The sequence below is a fragment of the Branchiostoma floridae genome, chromosome 10 (assembly GCF_000003815.2).
Source record: "Branchiostoma floridae strain S238N-H82 chromosome 10, Bfl_VNyyK, whole genome shotgun sequence".
Classification (NCBI taxonomy): Eukaryota; Metazoa; Chordata; class Leptocardii; order Amphioxiformes; family Branchiostomatidae; genus Branchiostoma; species Branchiostoma floridae.
The window spans coordinates 9,720,985-9,731,877 of record NC_049988.1 but is presented as its reverse complement, the minus strand read 5'-3'; positions in this window follow the sequence as shown (position 1 = coordinate 9,731,877).

Genomic DNA, 10,893 nt, shown 5'->3' with positions numbered 1-10,893 from the left:
CTACATTTAACTATATAAAATGTATCTGTTGCAGAAGTTGCATAAATAAGGCAAACTGCTACCAAAACATTTGACTTCATCACGTATTTATCTGAAATAAAAGTCTGTGTTTCGTTTAAAAAAACTGCTCGCCCATGCTTGCATGCAGTGAAGTGACCCAAGCTCGAAATTTCTGTGTAGACACGCTTCCGACTGTTTTTCTCGTAGAATATTTGCTTGGGCATTGGCATTGGGCATTGGCTCCAACAACAGGAGAGAAACGAAACCATACATGTTATTTTCATGGGCAATATTGCCAAAATTAACCAGTTGGTCTTCTGCCACACTCTGCCGATTTTTGGAAAGAACCGGTGCACATGTTCCGGCGAATCTTGCGGCGTCCGGTTGTTAACCATAGCGGTAAGATGATTTTGCAAGCAAACTTGCCCATAAACTTCTTTTCTAATCCGTGTATCATACTTTTTTTGCCATGTTGTAGGTATGGTTGTATATCTAAAGTCCACTGTACCCGTATGTATGACGTAAAAACCATGAAACAAGCCCGAATCCAATCCAATTGTGTTCACATGGCCGATTCCGGTCAATCGGATTGCGCGCCAATCGGATTGCGCGCGCTGAATCCACCTCCCGAGGTGGATTGCAATCCTATCCAATCCAATCCAAAATGGGCAATCCAATCGGATTAGTTCTGTTCACATGGCTTTGGATTGGTCATTTTAATCGGATTCCTCGTTTTTTAACTCACTTGCTTTTTTCCCATGTGAACGGGGTCTAAATGCATTTAAGTTTGCTGGGATTTGATTTCACATGTTCGCAGTGGTTTTGAGTTCACGGCAGTGCCAGCCCGCGAACTTAAATGCATTTACAGTACTGTAGTCTGTACTGTAATCACACACAGTAAAAATTACTAAAAACCTGAAAAACCTGGTGCCTCTACGAACTGCCAGTCGGCATCCATTTACTCCTTACTTAGCAGTCCGCTTTTGACTATGACAGTGCTGGCATGATCACTGTCACTGATCTAACCATATCTACCCTCTGAATATGTAGTACAATACTGTTTTTCTAACATAGTTTGTATGGAGAAATGAATGAATGTGAACTAAAAGAAGTGTGTCCTGCAAGAAAGAATTCATGCATCTTCAGTGTAGCAAGTACTGTAAATGCGGAGATTTAATTTTGCAGTAGCGGAAAATGGACTTTTCGCGGTGGTTTTAATTTCGCGGTAGCACCATGCACTGTAGTCTCTTACTGTTATGGAAAAATATTGGCGGTGGTTTTAAATTCGCGCTGAAGCGGCCGCCGCGAAAACCGCGAACATTAATCCATTTACAGTACCTCAAACATTTCCTTGATTATACTGTGACAATGTACAGTGACTTACATGTGCAAGCAGAAGACAAGGAAAATGTTTGCAGTGATTTTGAGTTCACAGTGGCCGTTCAAAAACTCTGAACAAAAAAACACCGCAAATGTTTCTGCATTTACAGTATACCTTCCCATGTCGAGGAGTCCAAAGGTTAGTTTGGAGGCTTCATCTGTCCATGAAATAAAGTATGCTATAATCATTAACCATGCAGTTTGGGTAACAGTGACATCTGGGAATGACTGCAAAGTCGGCTGTCAAACAATTGATCTGCCATCACTTTCTACAAGTCATTTCATACTACAGGGATGTTGAATCTGATATGAGGCAAATTCTCCTATAGATTCAATAGTTAGAGCTATTATTCTATATGGCCTCCATTAGTCAATATTGACCCATTTTAAAACTCCTAACTCACATCAACCCTACAGCTTTGACTGTGGCTTAACAGTCCTAAACTCTACAGAAAATTTTCATTAGCATATGAAGAGCATATGAAGAAAAAGCAGTCACAAATATAACTTTTTTTTCTATTGAAATCTTTGCACAGAATGATTTGAACAATTAGAAATCCAATCAAGCAATCTTGAGTTCCATGACCTCATACCTTTGCTAAGTAATTCTGTCTCATTACAATGCAAAAAAATCTCATGTCACAGGTCAAAATCATAAAAATCCATTCACCCCTTAATTTACCCTGTTTTGAATCAGTGGTTTAGAAAGAAGACTGCAACTGAAACACCCCTGCAGTTCTAGAGAAAGCTGCTAGAGAGCTAAATCTATGCCACTGCTCCCCAACCATAAGACCTAAATGTACCAACCAAAAATTATGACCATATCATCTCCTGAACATGACGAGAAATCAAAACCATAAATTTCCCTGCAGTACCTCAGAATATCACTAGGGGTCCAAATCTAATTCCTTCAAGTTCCCATCAAGACCTACCAATGCAACATAAATAGTAAAACATGAAATTCTTGAGTTATCGTGTTGAAACACAGGCAGACAGACGCACACACGCACACACAAATGCTGACAGTAACATAACCTTCTTTCCGAAGGTCATGATTTCCCTGTGTACAATAAAAGATTTTATAAGTAAAAATTTATATGATGACTTCCTAGGTAGATGATCCAACCTTGCGTTTATTTACACATTTAACATTTTATGCTCAAATATCATTTTATTGCAATTTTATCCACTGAACAATCATGAGGCTGAGAGCTGCTATTTTTTCTAAGTTTCTCTCGCATGCATCAACAATCCAGAGGAAGAGACTGCAACATACTACATGTCCTCGTCTGGATATATCAGATACCTTTCAAGCGAAGGACCTTCACATTCAAAATCGCCTTAGAGTCATGACAACACTTCAGAGAAATATTTACCCCCCATCCACCATTTATCAGAAAGACACAATGGACACTTCATATATAACAAAGCTACATTGTTGAGAGAAAAAAACTGTGAAAGGATAAAGTGATTCGTGAAGTTTCCTTTTTGCTTGCCTCTTAAATTTTACTATCAAGCCCATGGAAACGAAGACCTCACAAACACAGACTGACAAACATTTGTCTGTGTTCCTTACTATACCATTTTGGAATCGTGCAGAGGGGACAATGGTGTAAAAGAGTACACAAAATAAATCTAGAGTCTTCATACATTGTAAATCAATGTCTATAGAATCCAAAAGTCTTTTTTAGACATTCCGCTTCTGCTTGAAGGAAGGGACAGATACAGGGGTACTCTTTATACTGCCTAGCACAAACATGTTGCTCTTTTTCTTTCATTATTTCTTTCTTTGCCTTCTTTACAAAATTTCTTTGGCATTTCTTTCCTGTTACAAAGATGTACTTTTCTTACATAAATGTATACTTTTATGTAAAAAAAAAAGTAACATTTCTTTGCCATTTCCAAAAACAGGCTTTATTAGAAAAATTTAACACGTTTTCAACACTGTTATCTTTACTTGAATCAATCACAATGAATAACAAATATCTATACAACTTTATACTCATTTTGTGTTGTAAAGGTTTTTTTCTACCTATGTGAATGTGTTGAACAGGCTCACATCTGTTCCTACCATACACAGAGTGGTATTTGTAATGACTACTTTTCCATATGATAAGCTGCAAGTTTACTTTTGGTATGACATGTTGACCTTCTGATAAAGTCCCATATTTCAAGGTTGGGAGAGAAACTTTCATCTGATAGAGCAGTGTTTGTTTAACAATGGAGCAGATGTTTCTTCAAGAACTATCTAGCCTGGTGGTCCTTTCACTTATGTTGCTGACACAAGAGAAAAATATATTTCCATCCTTTCTACCATTTTATCATTTATGATAGGAAACACTCCAGATGTTGTGTGATGTAGAGTCCTGTCTACTCCTGTTACCAGTTAGTTAATGGCTTAGAATACTTTCCCTTGATATATCTACCTGCACTGCAGTAAGAGATTTCAGGATGTACAAATATTGAAAATTGTTTACATTTTCGTACGGGAATTATAGGCAGTAACAGTCTATACAGCAAACACAAATTAATAATATGCTTATAAAATATAATATATGACCAGAACATGGACTGGACATAAAAATACCACATAACTACAATACATGTACCTCTACTTTGGCAAAGCACAGGTGTTTTTTTTGTGTAGGTTTCTTCAGTACACCACTGCATTAAATTTAAGTGATTCACCACATTTCGAAACTATTCCCTATTCACACTCAAAAACGACTTCACTTACAATTATGTATCTTCCCAACATCAGTAAAATTTCTGGATGTCAAATTTGTTGAAAGGATAAAGTAGAACTTCCTGTGCCCTTCCCCAGAAAACATACCTGGCAAACATAATCCCAAAATGTACACTGTCAGTCTGTATTATCTCCTCATTCTCATGACTCCGTTCTACTTACATTTGTACGTCATGTGCTTTTTTTTTCTTACATTTAACTTTATTCATTGATTTCTTTGGCATTACCAATCACTAGCTATTACATTACATCTTTAGTATTTACATGATGTGCACTGATTATATAAGAGAAAATTTGGTGAGTTTTAACAAGTGGTGATACAGGTGATTAAAAGTTACCAAACATTTTAGTAATATCACAAAAATGATACAAACAATGACACTGAGCTAATTTACTCTTTCCTACACCTGTTCTAGTTCAGCCGCACTACTGATGGAGCGACCATAATCCTGTTGAATGCTGGGATTAGAAGGTTATGCAAATGAGTTCCTCTCTACATACCCCTACAGGTTTGGTTTCACCCCCACGTGAGGAGAATGAGGTATTCCGTACCTGGCAGTAACCTGTGACGTTAGAGGAAGATCCATGCATTGTCACCAGGGTGCTCTTCAAATCTTACCAAACATGCAGGGTGGGGCATACGGCTTTAGGCTTTGAAGTTTTGGCGTATGTTAGAGCACAGATTTTCTTTTATTTACTTGAAGTTCACCACAAAATAGGATCATGGAGCCACTTATGCATTTTGGGTTACAGTACTGGATTCTGAAGACAGATCCAATCTGAAGTAATGTTATCAATCTGGGTAAAAAAAACACAACCACCATTGTTCTAGTGATTGGGTGCAAAAAGATTTAGCTAAATCCTTACAAAAATAAAATACTTTTACAGGAGTTTGGTGTACTAAAACAGCAAGAAGACTTCAGTTTTTGACATTTTCTCATAAGATAATCATGTGGTTTAACTTAAAGAAAAATTAGACAATAAAATATTAGCTAAATTTTCAACCTTAAATTGACTAGAAAACAGTATACCACAGAACCATAGTCTTGTCTACTCCTGAATCAAATAATACACAAACATTCTGATTTGCACTTCTGTATAAATGTGTTCTAACTAGGCATACAGTGTCTATTATTAGAGAAAAGATGGATTTTTCCGTGTGTACCTGACTTTAGCTGCCCGACAGCAATATGGATATTTCATCTGCAAGTTATGGCAACTGTTACTTTTCTGCAGGATTGTTTCACCATTGATATTCTAACTTTGGGAGCAAACCTAGGTTAATTCATACCTAATCATCCCTCAACCTTCCCAAACCCCTTTCCCTGTTCACTACACAGTAACATTATACCCCGTGCTACACTCAGGAACACGAAACAGTACAAAACCCCTCCACCCCCTCTCCTGCCCTCCCCTTTCAGCCCACATGTACACCTTTGTAAGGATCAGACCAATGGCGTATCATGTTACTCACTTGGAACCACCCCAAACACATACTCCAGCTTACAACAAGTCTTGAGAACACTACAGGCAGGAAATACAAACATGTATTCAGTCTGCCTCGTGGAAAAGAAAAATAATCTCAACTCCAGTTTGATCAGAAGCTAATGTGAATATAGCCATACAAATTCTGCTATGAATACAGAATTAAGTTATGATCACAAACTGAAAAAGCGCTATGCCTTCACATACTGTGGTAGTCTTATGTATTCCAATTATCCCATGTGACTTTAAATTCTTCTCTAAGCAAAGGCTACGCTGTTAAAGTTTTCTTCTTGCAATCTCTGCATAAACTGTTTTAAAGTGTAGGACTGCTAACCACCAGAAAGTACATAATTAGATTATAAATCTGACAACAGAAGTACTTACAAAACAGTTGAAGACTACTTTCAGACATGGACTAAGTTTCCACTCTCTCATCATTTCTTTTGACAATGCCTATACAGAACTTGGCCTTGAAACAATTTTTCAATTATAGCAAAGAGACAGAACAAAAGAAGTTTCAAAGCCAAATGTAAAGGTTCATAACGACTGAAAAGGACCCTCGACACAGGTAAATAATACCTAAATGTAATTTGCACACCTTGAAGACCTTGCATATTTCACATTTTTCCTTGGTGAAGCTCAAAGGAATTTGCCCAACAATCACAGTGTTTTTCTCAGCATGAGCGGATTGACGTGTACTTCACAGTTTGTTCCCAAGCATTTCACACCACACTTACCATTCACAAAGGTAACAGAACAGTTTATCCTCACCAACTGATCTAATCTAACATGGCAGTTCACTAAACTGCAACACTTTCTACCCTCTAATGCCTTGGCTGTTTTGCAATTTTTATCTCTTCTTGCGTGGACCTTTATTACCCCTCAAAATCACAGAAAGAGTTGCTACAAATCTGACCTTAGTAACGACAAGATGTTTTTGTTGCGCACAAAGAAATGGCCCTCCCTGATCATTAATTGCTGGAACAATAGACCTGTTTGTCCCAGGTAAAGAGGAAATCGTATCCCTTTGTTACCTGGTACAATTACAAGCCAGGTACATACATAACTACAGCTAAGTAAGAAGGCCCTAGGGACAAATTAGCTGGACTATTATTGGTAAATGGGTCAAGAGAACAATGTCACTTTACTTTCTATAGAATTGCTCACACAAGCACCATATACTAGTTATTACACCAAATTAAACATATTGAATGTTTTTCAGCTATTGGGATTTTTTGCTCACAATTTTCTAAATGTAGACATTTGCTTTATTCCAAAGATTAGGATATGATTTTTTCTCAAGGACTTCTTGGTTGGTAACATACTAAATGGAAAGTTGAAGAACTGGCACCTACAATGTACCAAACTTTCACCCAAATATACCACACCATAAAGATGCAAGACAAGACCATTTTCAAGACCAATTCACGTTATTCACCGATAAAAAAAGAGCAAAACAACAACTTGCAATTACCTTTTTTTGCAACTTCTTGATAGGATTGCAGCTGCACAACTTTAAAAATTGCTCAAACCAATAAACAACATATGAACTTACTTTTGCCAAAGACATAATTTTTGCACTAGGTAACTCAAGGGACTTGAGGGAATGTGGTATGCCGCGGCATGAAGCTAACAAGAATATCTTCCAAAAAATTATGACTTATTTCATAATTTCAAGCATGAAAGCCTCCTTGATATAGAGGAAAAGGTTTAGGGAAATGGCCTGAGAAATGTGCGATCGGAAGGACAAGTTTTTGCGGTTGGAAACATAAACAATAGCCGGCGGGGTTCGCTCCGTACGAGGAGGGGTCAAGGATTGGGTAAGCTCAGGACTAGGCCGTCTAACAACACGTTTTGCAACTTCTCAACAAAGGCAACTCTAAAGAAACGTCACAGAAATAATGACAGTAACTATGAGTTAAAAACAAGCTCGACTTCACTCGTTTTGTCGGTAGTTTTCGGCAGTGAAACTTGCCGAAAGCTCTCTACCAGCTGTGGTGCATGGTGCCTATGCTATGGTTGCCCCCCTCCCCGTAATACTCCGAGAAATCTGAGCGAGATTAAAATCCACATGCTTAAAAAAAACAAAGACATTTCAAGCTGATGTAATTGTGGTAGGTCCGGAGTTATGAAGATAAACACTTGAAGGAAAGGTTGAGACTAGATCGTCGGTAGAAGCCGCTATACGGCAGTACAGCTGTGCGGGTTCAAACGGGACATCAACAACTTCACTCGATTTCATCATTGACCACCAGTTGCACGCTACAAGACTGGGCTTATAACAAGGAATCTCGTCCACCTACCTGATACACCACATCCACAAAGAAGGAGAAAGACTCCAAGGATCCAGAATCGGCGAGAAACCCCCGGTCGGGGCTCTATAGGCGCCATTTCATCTCGTTTCTCGACACATTTGAAAGTCTGTCCCTACTTCTGGACTCACGGCGGCCATTAATAACCCCAGCACTGACTCATTAGCCAGGCTCTTCCGCCGCACCACTCCGCACTACTTTGTCCCAAACTAGAATGTGCCATATAGATATGACGTAGTCGTCACAAAATCATTCAAAATGCGCAATTGTTCTTCAAAATCAAACATATATTCATAATAGAAACATTGTGTTAAGAATTTAGATGTGATACTGACATTTAAAGTGATAACACTTTGGCGGAAGGATATCAGGAGTTGAAGCACAAGTCAGAATGAATGAAAAATCGCTTTTTGATGATTTTACGTTGATAAATCAGTCATAAAAGACGCCTACACGCCTGTTTAACCCATTTACAGGTTTGTAAATTGTAGGCGCCCACGATGTGCTCAGTAGCGCCTTATGCCTAGAGCGCACAGAGATTAAATCGCTTCATTATAAGTTCATACCCTTTTTGTAGACCTTTGTAGTGTTACTCAAGAAACGCCCGCCATATAAGAACTTTCTCAACCAGACCTCGACCAAGTTGTCATTAGCTAAAACATAAAATACTTACTGTAAACTCGCTGGAAGTATGGAGCACATTCACAAGTTTGATTTTGTGTAGGCTTTGTTACTTAGGTGGAGAGATCATCGTATTTTACTTCCATTTTCTTTCTACGTTTCAGTAAACTCCTCATCAAAGTTTCGTGACATGGTACAAACGTTAACGTTACATGATATGTGACGAGATTGGCGTTCAATACTAGTGAGAGTAATCATTTTCAATGACGTCGGAAAGTTTTCGTAAGCTCGAATTTTGCACAACTTGAGACCGAAAGCGCCGCCGGATACCCAAACTGTTGGAAAAGCGTTATGCGTGTACGGTCATGTTCATGAGCTTGTTAAAAGTTTGAATGAATTTCAAACTTTGTTTTCATTTTCTTCTCTTTTTATACTGCTTCAGTGTGCGTTTTAGTGTTTCTATTACCATAAAGCACGGACATACGTGCCTTCGCGGCATCACACTTCTGGCAGCCCTGCCATGACCTTGGAAGGATGCTCGCTGATTTGTTCCTCGGAGTCAAGACAGCGAGAGAGTGCGTAATAAAATAACACATGTAACGCTGCATCACATCCACATCACATTTAGTAGTGCTAGATTTTTTAGTCTCCCAGCAACGATGGAGTAAACCTGCAGGCTTTGGTTTTCTTTACTCTGTGCTTGTAAATTATTTCTTTTTACTACCATCAATATATCGCCAGAGGCATGGGCCTCCTTGTACCTTTTCGGGATCTCCAAGCAACTGTGTGAAGGTGCGGTTTCGGGGTACGTTTCCATGTCTTGCATCAACCAATTTATAGTGCATGGAGGCAACACTATTTGATAAAAAAAAGAAAGCTTCAGCATCTATATTTATCTATATAGGCTTTGAGTGTAGTTTTTTTCTGATACAGTATAGAATTTGAGTAGGATATTTTGTCTCTATCAATTTACTGTTGTTATTAACTATTGTTGCAACATGTATGTAAATGATAGAAGCGATGTTGTCATACCTCAATGTACACTAGAGGGCGCTGTTGCACTAGTGTAATGGCCATTAAAATACTACAGCAGACACAGTTCTCGTCAATGAAACGGATTTATTGATCGAAAGACACCTTCTACCACCGTTCATTAGTTTATCTGATATGAGAAACACAAATTCCATCATTGAGACCCCAAATCATTAAAGATCATTAAATCTTTGTTTCAATACATCAAATAGGTATGATGTCACTCAAATCTATAAAGTGCAAGTTAAACAAAGAAGAATACTCTCAGAATAGTATACCTAAGTATCAATAATAAACTATACAGTAACTTCTATTTGCATTGATTTTATGTTGCATGCAGCTTCAAATTTGCATAATGTCAATAAAATGATAGAATTTTATATATGTTGACAGAATTCTGTAGTCTTATGCTGCATGTAAGAATATGATGACTATGTTATACAGGAATATGACAAGTTGAAAAACTACTAAGTACATAAAGATATATTTGCTGGGAAAATAGCTTGGTCCTTTGCATTGCACATTTCATTATTGTTTCCTCGATGTTACATTGTGTCCCAAATGACACTGTATATATTACTTGACCTCTGTTCAAAATGTACACTCATATAATATCTGTACATGTATGAGAAGCTCTCAACTGATGATAATGTTCCACATTATTAGAAGGACCTTAGATGATCAGAATATAAAAGTCCTTTTCTCTCAGGTCACTTCTTAAATCTATTATCAAACTTTGCAGCTAGTTTTACTTCTGAGATGGAAAGTACAAAAAGTACAAATTTTGGACATTCCCACGTTTTCAATCTCATACAAGCAACAAATGAGTTATCTGTGAAATGTGTAACTTTCACTTAAATTGACAAAGAAAATACTTCACATATTACAGTTGTTCAGATAAATATTTCTTAATATGCATGTATGGCATTTACATTTGTATGCAGGTCAGCAAATTATGAAAACTACTAGATCTAGTTTATGTTCTTAATCATAATTTGGAAGATTGTGTAAAATTGTCAATAATTAGAAACCTCTAGCTATTTTATCAAAAATTTGCATATGAAATTATATCGATTGCCCTTATCCCCTACCTTATAATATATATTACCCATATTCCTCACATCAAGTGCAACAAGTCTATATAGTGAACAAAATATGCTGATAATCTATAATTCACACAGTATGGTCACCAGCTAAATAAATACAAATGAATAAATAAGACAACTTGTATGTTTTGTATACTATTCTAATGAAGTATGCTTCCAAGTTGGTCTTCCACGTGTTGTAGAGGGACAAAGTGAAAGAAAAAAAAATGGA